A 12,236-nucleotide genomic window follows, 5' to 3' on the forward strand; every position below is an offset into this window, starting at 1 on the left:
CATCCACCAGCAGTGCTCATTCAAAGTATTTGGACACAAACAAAAGCGCGTGCACATACTGGAGAGTGGGGATTAAAAGGAAGGTCTCCATCCATTTTAAACATGCAGCTTACGTTGTATCATCAAAACATTGTGTAGCTCAAACTCACCACCTGCATCATGTTCCAAATTGATTAAGTAAAACGTCAGCCTGTCACCTGCCCTTCAGTGTATTCAACCACGCGCCTCTTGTACTTACCAAGCACACAGTGTCTGGCTGGGGTCTCCTTAAAAAGACCAACATATCAAAATGGCCCTTGAATGACCACCAGGACTTGCAAAAAGGCCCTTTGCTATGAGGGTGGTGTGGAGTCATTGCCAACAGAACCTTGCATATTTGCTGCAAAACAAAACAAGCAAAGTCTACACAGTCAAGAAACAAGTATGAAAGCGCAGAGCAAAAAAAAAAAAAAAAAAATTAAATTAAAGGGTGTGGTGGTGTGGGGGTGATCCTTAATGAACAAAGTGTGTCTTTAAGCGCCCTCAATCACATTGCTCAGTTTCAGTAAGTACACTTATCTTTTAGTTTTCCCAAACATAGTTGTCTCTTTTTGGGCCAAGATGAGGGACAATGAATTGATCCTTTGAGGGTACTAAAGTGTAGCTTGAACCATGATGGACGCAAACTTGCTGCACTCTTCTTTTCTAATGCTGACAGTATCCGACGTAAAAGTAAGAGTAGCGATGGAATGCCTGAATTTGAAGATTGGCTCAAAATAAATTACATGATTGATGATTCACTATTTATGCCGCAGTCGGAGCCAGGTAACATCTACTCAGAACCTGCTCCCTTTGCAAAGTATGCTTTGCTGCCTCCGTCAACTTCACATCTAGACGTGGAAATGTAACAGTTTTTCACATAGGCAGTTTGTGTGTCCATTAAATTCACAAATTAGGGGTGCCTCAAAATTTGACCACAATGATAGTCAGGAGATGTGGAAATCAACTAAAAGTAGTGCTAACTTAGTGCTACTAAAGTCCAAGTTTTGATGTTTTCCAAAAGATGGATTAGACTTACCGGTACATTTAAAGCAGCTGCTGGACTGGTAAACTGCAACACTTGTGGAACTTGTGGTTAACATCTCCCTGAAACGAGCCTCCCAGAACATATTTTGTTAGAACCCATGCAGGAGGCTGCCATGTTTCGCCACCATCTTTCTGCTACAGATACCCAAAGGTCAAAGGTGTCAAACTTAGCGAACGTAACTAACCTAGCTAACTTACATGCATCTCTGGGTTTCGTATATTGATAGATGAACAGAGATGTTATAGATGTGTCACTTTTGAGATGACAACGCTTACCCAATATCATGAAAAAGCCAATCCTTTAATTCAAATAACATCCCTGGACACCCCTCCATGATACTCGCTCAATGAGGTGACCTCAGCACTCGTTTCATAGCATACTGGGTGCAGCGGTCGCCACGTTTGCGGCACACATGGCACAAAAATAACAACTGCATTCAAAAACCAAATGCACTGGAGACTTGAGATTAAGATCGTAAAGTCCTGTTGTTAAAGTCAAACTCAAGTCGAGGCTCATGAATACCAAGTTACAGTCGAGTCGAGTTATGTTGTTTCAATAGCAATGAAAGCAAGGAAATCTATTTTCTCTGCAGACTTTTTAAAATTAATTGTCCTTAGGTGTAGAAACAGGTATTGTATTTACTGCCTATATTTACCAGAGGACTACTGTATTTTACGCAGCATGTGTTTGGTGGCAGCATCATTTTGCCACCTCTGCATTGCAGGAGAAGTGATATTGTGAACACGTGTTTTGCACATTTCTCTAACATGCATTTGTTTTTGTTTTTTTCCCAAATTGTGTTCATACTCTCCTTTGTTTGCTCACAAGGTTCTATTGAGCTGAATAAATGAATCACGTCCTACCGCATTCACCTTGGTCTTGGAATCAAGCCTGACTCAACTACTGTCATTTGCTGGCGTTATCTGCTGTTATCTGTCATTAGCTGGGATAGGCTACAGCACACATGTGACTCAAATTACAATAAGCGGTATAGAAAATGGGTGGATGGGTGAAATTGGGTTTTTCTTTTGTATTTCATACTGTACTGCATACTCTATTGTATTCTCATTTGAATACAAGAGGTGAAGCAAAAGAACAGTATCATGGTAAATTAACGATTTAGCAATGGGCCCTGTGCCTGCCTGATCATTTAAATAAACAGACTGCAGTTTTTTGTTTAGTCATTGTTTTGTATACAGTACCCTCACAATCGCTCCTTGGATCTGTTCAATTATTCACTTGCATCTGTTAATTAGATGCCAGAGTGAACCACATGTCGTTCCGGTTGCCAATCAGGAAGTAGCTCATGAGTGAAGGAGGGATCAGTGTGGCATGGTTTGAGTTCTCCCTTCCATGTGAATGGTTACCTCCCCTCGCAGATGAACAGCCAGTACCTCAGAGGGGAGACGGGGGCAGGGGGGGGGGGGCAATAAATGGTTAGATAAGTGCCCGACCTAAAGTTATGCAACACTCATCGATTGAGAACATACAACAGAAGCCACTTACCCTGCCCCTGAAGTTTGTGTTCTTTCGGCTTGCTGCCCCTGCCAAGGGAACTCCTCCTCCTCTCCAGACAGCTTTAATGATTCAGAAAGCAAATGATCCGCGATGAAGTGGATTTGGTTTAACTTGGCGCACAGCGTACTCTACAATGGATTGCTGCCGTAATCAGTAATCATTTCAATCAAATTTGTTTTTCCGTTTTGTAAACCTCCACCAGGCCCATTTCAGGGTAGATGTTTTACAGTACAAAAGTGGAAGAAGCAGAGGCTGGAAAAAAAAAACATTAATGTTGGCTTATTTTCATTAGGTCTGATTCCAAAACACTGAACTGACACTCAAGGAGCTCATGAAATGCTTTTTCATCCAATAAGCTCACTTGGGGCAAAGAGTTGCTGGATTTGCCACATTGGAAAATTGGGAAGATCTGCAGGGAGACTGACCTGAAACTTGACATAGTCTGGGGGAAAATTCTGCTTCCATCGCAATAGAAGAATGCCATGATTATGCATACTTAGGTCATCAGTGAGGAAAATAATGAAAAAGTGCCTCAGTGTGGGAAAGCTGAGTCTTTTAACTAGTCATGATGTCGTTTGGGAACTGAGAACAAGCATAAGATTTACACACTTGTTATTTTTATACATGTTTGCTTTTTTCTTAATGAAATGACACATTAGATAATGTTTCTGCGATGTTGAGGAACCTATGCTCAAACTGTACTCGATGAGATTATTCCAATTCAATGTTGAGAATGAAAAAAGAAAACCACCTTTCAAACCTTTAACTTCCTGGAACTAACCTTGAACTTCAGAGCAGTCTTCTTGCAGTTGTGCAGGCGGAATCCAGCATGCAACTTCAGAGCAAGTCAGGTGTAAGGGATTTCTGATGCAGAGCGGGGTGGTACGTCTCTGAACACCCAAATTAGGTTGGTCCGGAGTCAAAATTCACAAGCGCGCTTGAACTTAACTTACCTACGTAAATTGCAAGTCCTGGGATTGCAAAGGCTTGGGTCCTAAGTATCATCAACACTGTTGACTCCCCTATTCTGACTCATTCTTTCATGAGAAGATTGTAGTTATTGGTGTTGAGATGTAAGAATGGACTGAAAAGGGTGGCTAAGGCCTTGCCAGCTGGCTGCCGTTTACAAACCCCAGGGTAGAAACACATGCAAGATCAGGGCGTGCTGATCTTAAATTCTTTGCTTTTAAATATTGCTTATTTATTAGAAATTTAAATCCTTATAAAGTATTTCATTATTAGTCTGTGTTGTGCGATCTCACTCTGTGCATGCATTGAATTACATGGACACGCACTTGGAAAGTAAACATGGCAACTTGCACACCATGGCCCCGAGCTGTGATGTGAGGCAGGTCCAACTGAGGGTTTCATTGTGATTGGAATGTCATCTCACTGTTCCTGGAGAGGATCATATGTCTAATCCCGCTTAAATTCACTCGCCCGTTCCTCCCCTTGGGTTGCACCAAAGATGAGAAGGGTCGCCATGATAAAACAGTCCCAGACAAATGGTAAAGCGGCCTCAGGCGTCCTACAGGCAAAGGCAACGCTACCTGTGTCAAGCCAAGTTTTTCTAAACAACAGAGACATCTGCTGAGTTTAGTTTGTCCCCTGTGAATCAGAAAGATTTCAAACTTTTAGTCACAAACAGGAACCTTTAGAACATCTGCATGGTGCTGCATTTGACGACTGGGGAAGCAGAGAGATAGAGAGGCGTGTTTGTGGTATTGCTGAGAAGTCTCTGCCCTTGTGTTTTGTGTGAAATGTTTTTTTTTTGTTTTTTTGTCAGCGCCTTCAACCAGTGCCTCCATTCACACGTTGACCCCATTTTCAAACGACTGCCAAAGAACCAAACCCAAAATAGCTGGTGTTAGGAGCAATCAACAGACTTTACTCTCCGGGATGTACGATAAAATATATTCTGCGACCCAGCTATGAACAAATGGACAGTCTCTGCTCGTTTCATGAAACATGTCCTTTCAATGTCATACATCAGTGTATTCCTTGCACAATAGGTTTTGCTTGGTTTCAAGGCAGTCGACAATCGTTTGTACCAATTTAGTGAAATATAAACAAGTGCCATCCTAATTACTTTCAAGCCTTCGTCTTAAAGTGGTCGGAATTGTCTCTCGGTGAGCCATTTGGTGAAAAACTGTGCCACTACCGGTAATTAAACTCTGCAGCTCTTCTTTCAATTTACAGCTCCATTTCCTTATTGACCCATATGAGTCCAGGTGCTTTATCTAATATACTGAACATTTAATGAAGCATTTTTAAGATTTCTACATATGTCTGTTATCTTAAAATCACACCTGCAGTTAAATTGTGGATTTGTACAAACTGCACCCAACAATAAAGCACATTCATCATTTCCTATTCAGTATGTGGAACTTCTACTTCAATTCAGAAATATCATATGAAACTGAAACATATGAAACAAGTACAACTTTATTGTCAAATGTGCAGTATGTGCAACATACAGCACAAATACAATTTCTTCCCTGTCAGCCAACAAGACAACAAGAGGAGCCGCTGCGGGTGCCCGCGCCGCCATCAAAATAACAGTTAACATAAAATGACAAAATAATACAACACAACACATAAGACACAGACAGTCGTGCAATCTTAAACACTTTTCCTGCATTTTTTTTTTCCAAGATGGCGCCCGAGTAGGCAGCCTTCGGCAAGTGCTCTTCAAGAGCCTTGCTTTTTTGTTCTTTTTTGCTGTTTTTGTCTTTTGTTTTGTCACATGTTGTTTGTTGTTTCATTGTGTGGACCTGATATGGACTGTTTTCAGCGCTTTTTGGCCACGACATTCGTCAAAGGAGCAGTATCTCTGCTTGGTGCTTGCGCCTTCTCGGCAGCACGCCTGTACCAGCACAGATTTTGATTGGGAGGAATGTCGGCGCCATTGACTGTCGGTGCTGGACAGACCTGGGGCGCTTGTGTTTTTTGCGCCAGTAATGGGCAGCATTTTTCACAACCCCGATTTGTTCAGTGGCTATGTCAGCGCTGTTGGACAGTTGGCGTTGGTGCGGCTGGATGGATGGCCGCTGAAGTTGAGGATGAGGAGAGAGGAGCGTTGGTGCAGAGCGCCGATGCGTATTTGGAACCGTGAGTCGCCGCTTGGAATTGAAATGGATTTCCATGGGACAGGAGAAGTGAACCAATCTCTTTTTTCGTCAATGGATGCTACAGCTTCTTGTTGACTTTGAAACTTAGCTTGTAGCCGACGTGTGCACATTTTGAGCATGACGTCTCTGATCCACTGGTTAAAGGACACTTTGATTCTCTCCTCTTTCATCTCAAACTGCTTCAAACAACAAAGCGTGACGGAAAAGTGGTTAGGACTGCACAACTGTCCGTGTTTCATGTTATGTGTTGTGTTTATTATTTTACTTTATGTTAACTGTTTTGTTAAGCGCTTTGTTACAGCTGCCGCTGTTGTGAAAGCGCTATATAAATCAGCATGTATTGTATTGTATTGTATTGTATACACATAGTTTCTTGAAGCAGTGGATCAAAGCTACAAGCTAAATTTGAAAGCAACAAGTGAGCGTGAGCACTCACTTGGCTGGCAACCGGTTCAGGGTGTCCCCCGCATACTGCCCGAAGACAGCTGGGATAGGGTCCAGGACCCCCGTGACCCGAGTGAGGATAGGAGGGGTTTGGAAAATGAATGAATGAATGAAAGAAGCTGTAGCATCCATTAACGAAAAACATCTCCTGTCCCATGGAAATGCGCTTCAATTCCAAGCCGCGACTCCCAGTTCCACATACACATCGGCGCTCTACGCCTACGATCCTTTCTTCTCATTGTCGGCTCCTCAAGCCATGCATCCATCCAGCCGCAGACTGTCCATCAGCACTAACCTTTTCGCTGAACAAAGCGGGGCTGTGAAAATCCTGCCTACTTCAGGTACAAGGCACAAGCACCCCGGGATGTCCAGCCACGACAGTCAAATGGCGCCGACATTCTCCCAATCAAGAAATCAGTGCTGGTACGCGTGTGTTGCCGAGAAGGCGCAACAACCAACCACAGATTCTTCTCTTTTGACGAATGTCGTGGCCAAAAACGCTGAGAACAGTCCGCATCAGGTCCACACGGCGTAACAATAACACCATGTGACAAAACAAAAGACAAAAACAACAAAAAACACACGGCTTTTGAAGAGCCTACTCAGATGCCATCTTGGGGGAAAAAACATACCATATTTTCACGACCATTCAGCGCACCGTGTTGTTGGGCGCAGTCTCAGTAAGAGGTGCTATTTCTGTATTTGACACGTACACAAAACGCACTGTATTATTGGGCGCAGCCAGGCTTGGTAAAACATACGGCATGCATGCACGCACGCTAAAAACACGTTTTTAATAAGGCAACGGAAGCAAAACTGAGTTCGGTTGCACTTTATTTAGCCATTTTACAATATACTCACGTTTTTCTCTTCACCTCCTACACGCTCACCCTTCACTCATTGGCGACAGGTACCTGCTAGGGGCATGCCTTTAGCGTCCTCTTACACGCCGACCCTTTACCTCATTGGCGACTGGTACCTGCTAGGGACGTGCCTTTAGCGTCCTCTTACACGCTCACCCTTCACTCATTGGCGGACTTCTGCATGCCTGTCGTCACTCACTCCGCCTTTTCTCTATATAAACAGCGTGTCGGCCAGAAGCGCTCTCAGTCATGCTTTGGAACTCCGCTCATACACTAGACGCTACGCATTATAAGGCGTCCTGTCCATTTTGGAGACAATTTAAGACTTTTAATGGCGCCTTATAGTTGTCAACTCAAGTCAAGTCAAGTCAAGTCAACAGTATTTATAGAGCACTTTCAAACAGCCATCGCTGCATACAAAGTGCTATACATGGAATTTAACATGCACAACAAACAGTAAGACAAATCGGTAATAAAGGCGGTAGAAAGCACCAAACCGTAAAACCAAGAACAAATCTAAGTCATGCTGAGTCGAATGCCAAAGAATACAAGTGAGTTTTGAGGAGGGCTTTGAAGATGGGCAGCGAGGAGGCTTGCCGAATGTTCAGTGGGAGGTCATTCCAGAGAGAGGGACCAGCAACAGAAAAGGCTCGATCCCCTCTGAGCCTCAGTTTAGTTCTTGGTACTTCTAACAAAGACTGGTCCACAGACCTGAGGCGCCGGGCAGGTGTGTAGGGGCGGATGAGCTCAGAGAGAGCTCAGACCACGGACGTTAAGACCCGAAAGCTCCTAACCATGCATGGAGGGTTCCATCCCAAATCCAGCACCCTGAGACTGTACGCAAGCCGAAAGGAAGGAGGCCGGGGACCAGTGAGTGTGAGAGCCACTGTCCAGGATGAAACATCCAAGCTCCATGAATACATCAAGGAGAAGGCTCCAACGGATGATGTACTCAGAGAATGTCTCAAACAATGGGGAACAGTAGAAGAGGCGCTGGAAGAGGGACCATCATGGGAGGACAAGCCCCTACACGGGATATACCACCGGACCATAACTGAAGTGGCCCATCTCAAGAAGTCCTATCAGTGGCTAGAGAGGGCTGGCCTGAAGGACAGCACAGAGGCACTCATCCTGGCTGCTCAGGAGCAGGCCCTGAGCACCAGAGCCATTGAGCCCCAGATATACCACACCAGACAAGACCCAAGGTGTAGGTTGTGCAAAGAGGCACCTGAGACGATCCAACACATAACTGCAGGGTGTAAGATGCTGTCAGGGAAAGCCTACATGGAACGCCATAACCAGGTGGCTGGCAGAGTCTACCGAAACATCTGTGCGGAGTATGGACTGGAAACCCCAAGGTCAAAATGGGAAACACCTCCGAAGGTGTTGAGAATGACAGAGCGAAGATCCTGTGGGACTTCCAGATCCGGACTGACAAGGTGGTAATGGCGAACCAACCAGATATCATGATCATAGATAAAGGGCAGAGGAAAGCCGTTGTAGTGGATGTAGTGGTCCCAAGTGACGGAAACATCAGAAAGAAGGAACACGAGAAATTCGAGAAATACCAAGGGCTCAGAGAGGAGCTGGAGAGAGCCTGGAAGGTATAGGTGACAGTCGTGCCTGTGGTGGTCGGAGCACTCCGGGCAGTGACTCCAAAACTAGATGAGTGGTTGCAACAGATCCCAGGAACAACATCGGACATCTCAGTCCAGAAATGTGCAGTGGTGAGCAGAAGTTGAATGTGGTCAATTCCCCACCACTTTAAATCCAAAGATGAAAAGTACGCTGGTTACCATGAAATTAAAAGCCTATATTAGTGGAAAGAGCTGTCCCATGCCAAAACATGTATTTTCTTTTTCAACATTTTAGAGCCATGTGGTATGCTGAATTAAAGAGTCGCAATTCGTCCAATCCCCACTTTAATTAATAACAGTCTCTGTTATTATCAAAGCCACACTTTAGCAGGGAGGAGCAAGCAAATATCTCCTGCAGCACTCTTTAAAAAAAACGTATATATATACACAATACAATACATGATGATCTATATAGCGCTTTCACAACAGCGGCAGCTGTAACAAAGCGCTTAACAAAACAGTTAACATAAAGTAAAATAATAAACACAACACATAACATGAAACACGGACAGTTGTGCAGTCCTAACCACTTTTCCGTCACGCTTTGTTGTTTGAAGCAGTTTGAGATGAAAGAGGAGAGAATCAAAGTGTCCTTTAACCAGTGGATCAGAGACGTCATGCTCAAAATGTGCACACATCGGCTACAAGCTAAGTTTCAAAGTCAACAAGAAGCTGTAGCATCCATTGACGAAAAAAGAGATTGGTTCACTTCTCCTGTCCCATGGAAATCCATTTCAATTCCAAGCGGCGACTCACGGTTCCAAATACGCATCGGCGCTCTGCACCAACGCTCCTCTCTCCTCATCCTCAACTTCAGCAGCCATCCATCCAGCCGCACCAATGCCGACTGTCCAACAACGGTGACATACCCACTGAACAAAACGGGGTTATGAAAAATGCTGCCCATTACTGGCGCAAAAAACACAAGCGCCCCAGGTCTGTCCAGCACCGACAGTCAATGGCGCCGACATTCCTCCCAATCAAAATCTGTGCTGGTACAGGCATGCTGCCGAGGAGGCGCAACCACCAAGCACAGATACTTCTCCTTTGACGAATGTCGTGGCCAAAAAACGCTGAAAACAGTCCAAATCAGGTCCACACAATGAAACAACAAACAACATGTGACAAAACAAAAGACAAAAACACAAAAAAAGAACAAAAAAGCAATGCTCTTGAAGAGCACTTGCCGAAGGCTGCCTAATCGGGCGCCATCTTGGCAATAATGGCAAGTCAGCGAATACATTCTGGCACCACTCTGGATTCCAGATACTACTAAATCTGATGAGGAGGTGCATGTATGTGTGTTTTATGGATAGGTCAAGCATGTTTCGTGCGTGTGTGTGTGTGTGTGTGTGTGTGTGTGTGTGTGTATGTGTGTGTGCGTGCGTGTGTATCTCTCTCTCTCTCTCTCTCTCTCTCTCTGCGAATAAAAGTTTTGATGTAACCTTTGGGATTCCCAGCATGCTGTTGTGCTCTCTGTCTATTGTGTATGGAGAAACTATTGTGCCATGTCTTCGAGATGTTTGTTGGCATTATCACGACTTCGGTCTAATAACAACTATGACACTGTTGTCACACAGTCCGCTGAAGTTGCCTGCACTCCATCAAGTCAGTATGTGGCTGCCCAGCAACGTAGCGTCCGGTGTTCCAGAGCGGCACTGTTTGTTCCTGACGAATGATGTGCCAGAGAAAGGGAAGATGAGCGGAGGTGAGGATGAGAGAGGGAAAGACACAAATTGGTAAATGGAAGACGCAGCCTCGAGGGGCCCTGAATCAATGCCTAAGCAAACAAGCCGTGTCTGGCTCTCTCAGATGCCATCTTTCTCTCTGTTGGATCATTCCTCTTCTTCGCTGTCTCATCCTGCCCTGGCTGACCTGCCTTCTCTCACAGTCTCAGAGTCAATTTAACTATCATTGCCCGTTAATTAGCACCGCATTTCTTTCCAAATGTGCTTAATTACTTCAAGATCATTCTGAAGCCGAACTCCATCGTTGCTTAAGGCTTTTGTCTTTCGTTTACGTTGCAACTTCTACAGTGTAATGTCCCAAAACGTCATCCACAAATTGTCGTTGGAAGGGAAATTGTGCCTTGAGAGTCAAACAAAACATGCCTTTTAAACCACCACTGTCAGGCGAGATGTCACCAAATTTCATGGTAGTTCATCTCTGTGTCAAAGAGCAAACATGCACGGGAGCTTGATTGAACGGTCTAAATTCTCCATCGGTGGGATTGTGAGGATGAGGATGGACAGGGACGCAGGATGATTATTACATGAATAATGATGACGGAAGGGTACCCAGGTCGCTGATGGAGGACGGACTGGCAAAATAGGGTCAAGTACCCATCTCTGCTGGTACCCCTGATGTTTCTTACGTGCAATAACGTCAATGGTCACACAGACAACAACATCGTGGACAGTCCTAACTGTCCGTTGCAATCGGATTTTGACCCTTTTTTGTGGCAGCCCCAAAACCAGACTGTGATGGAGGACCACAGGACTGATTCGGTGACTGCTGTGTAGAACTGTCTCAACAGCAGCCTCAGGAAGTACATCCTCTGCTGGGCTTTTTCAGGATGGAGTTCATGTTGGCCTTGCACTTCATATCCTGAGAAAAACTTGAACTTGAAGGTCTTGATGGTTGACACAAGGCAGATCGATCAATAGAGGATATGGCCATGAAGCTTCACATTGTGTCGCTGCCCTCGTTCCTCACTGCTGAATCAGTGATGCTCGCGCCGATCACCGTTAGCCTCAACTCGACTCTTCTGCTAGCTTCCATTGCGCATGTGGGAGCACTCGGTCACTGGAGCCAACTAGCGGAACGACGCCGCATCTGCAATTGGCATATTGTCAAACATAGATTGCAATTATCTAATAACTTTTTGGGGTCATTTTCAACCTGTTTGAGCAATTACGTGACCTGTTATTGATAAAAATATCCTTAACAATCGGTGTTACGGTCGTTACGAGTTAGCGTTGAGTGATTTCCCGAACAAAATAAAGACAATCTGGAAAGGTTGGCAGCTCTGCTAATGATGGATTGTATCTTGATTAAGGAAATTGGGTTACTCATATGTCAGGCAGCACCGTATTTTATCTTTTGTTTTCAATTATGTTGCACATGTATCAATTCATATGATTAATTATTATAATTTAATGTGATATATTGGGTGTATTAAAAGTTTTTAAGTGATCTGAATTATTGACATCATGCAATTTAAGAGGAATTGCACTTTCTTGCTTGTCAAAATGGTCATTGAACAGCCTGGTAGACAATATAATTTATATATTTAAAAGTATCCATTTTTATAACTGTTAATTTTGCTATCTTGTGGCTGTGGGGAGTACATTTGGGTGCTGTCGTCTGAACGTGTCCATCTTGCTCCTTTTTCCACATAGAATAAGTCGCTGACCGTCAATGTTATGCGAACAGGTGAAAGCAGGTTTGAATAGCGTGAACGTGTCGCACTTTGCGTTACATCACAACTTTGAGGCCGCAAGACACATGATAGCGAGGTCAGCACCATCTTTTCCTTGTTCCGCCTTCTTTCCACCCTTTTCTCCTTTCTTAACCT

General features: G+C 44.3%; 1 long non-coding RNA gene across 1 annotated transcript; it reads right to left on the reverse strand.

Annotated features, from left to right (window-relative positions):
• Positions 1–6,976: 6,976 nt before the first annotated feature.
• On the reverse strand, positions 6,977–7,369 carry LOC127611214 (uncharacterized). The gene is made up of 2 exons (XR_007965274.1): positions 7,139–7,369; positions 6,977–7,073 (listed from the first exon to the last, which is right to left on the reverse strand). It is a non-coding gene; the product is annotated as an uncharacterized LOC127611214 (long non-coding RNA).
• Positions 7,370–12,236: the final 4,867 nt, after the last annotated feature.

This window comes from Hippocampus zosterae, chromosome 1 (assembly GCF_025434085.1).
Source record: "Hippocampus zosterae strain Florida chromosome 1, ASM2543408v3, whole genome shotgun sequence".
NCBI classification, from domain to species: domain Eukaryota; kingdom Metazoa; phylum Chordata; class Actinopteri; order Syngnathiformes; family Syngnathidae; genus Hippocampus; species Hippocampus zosterae.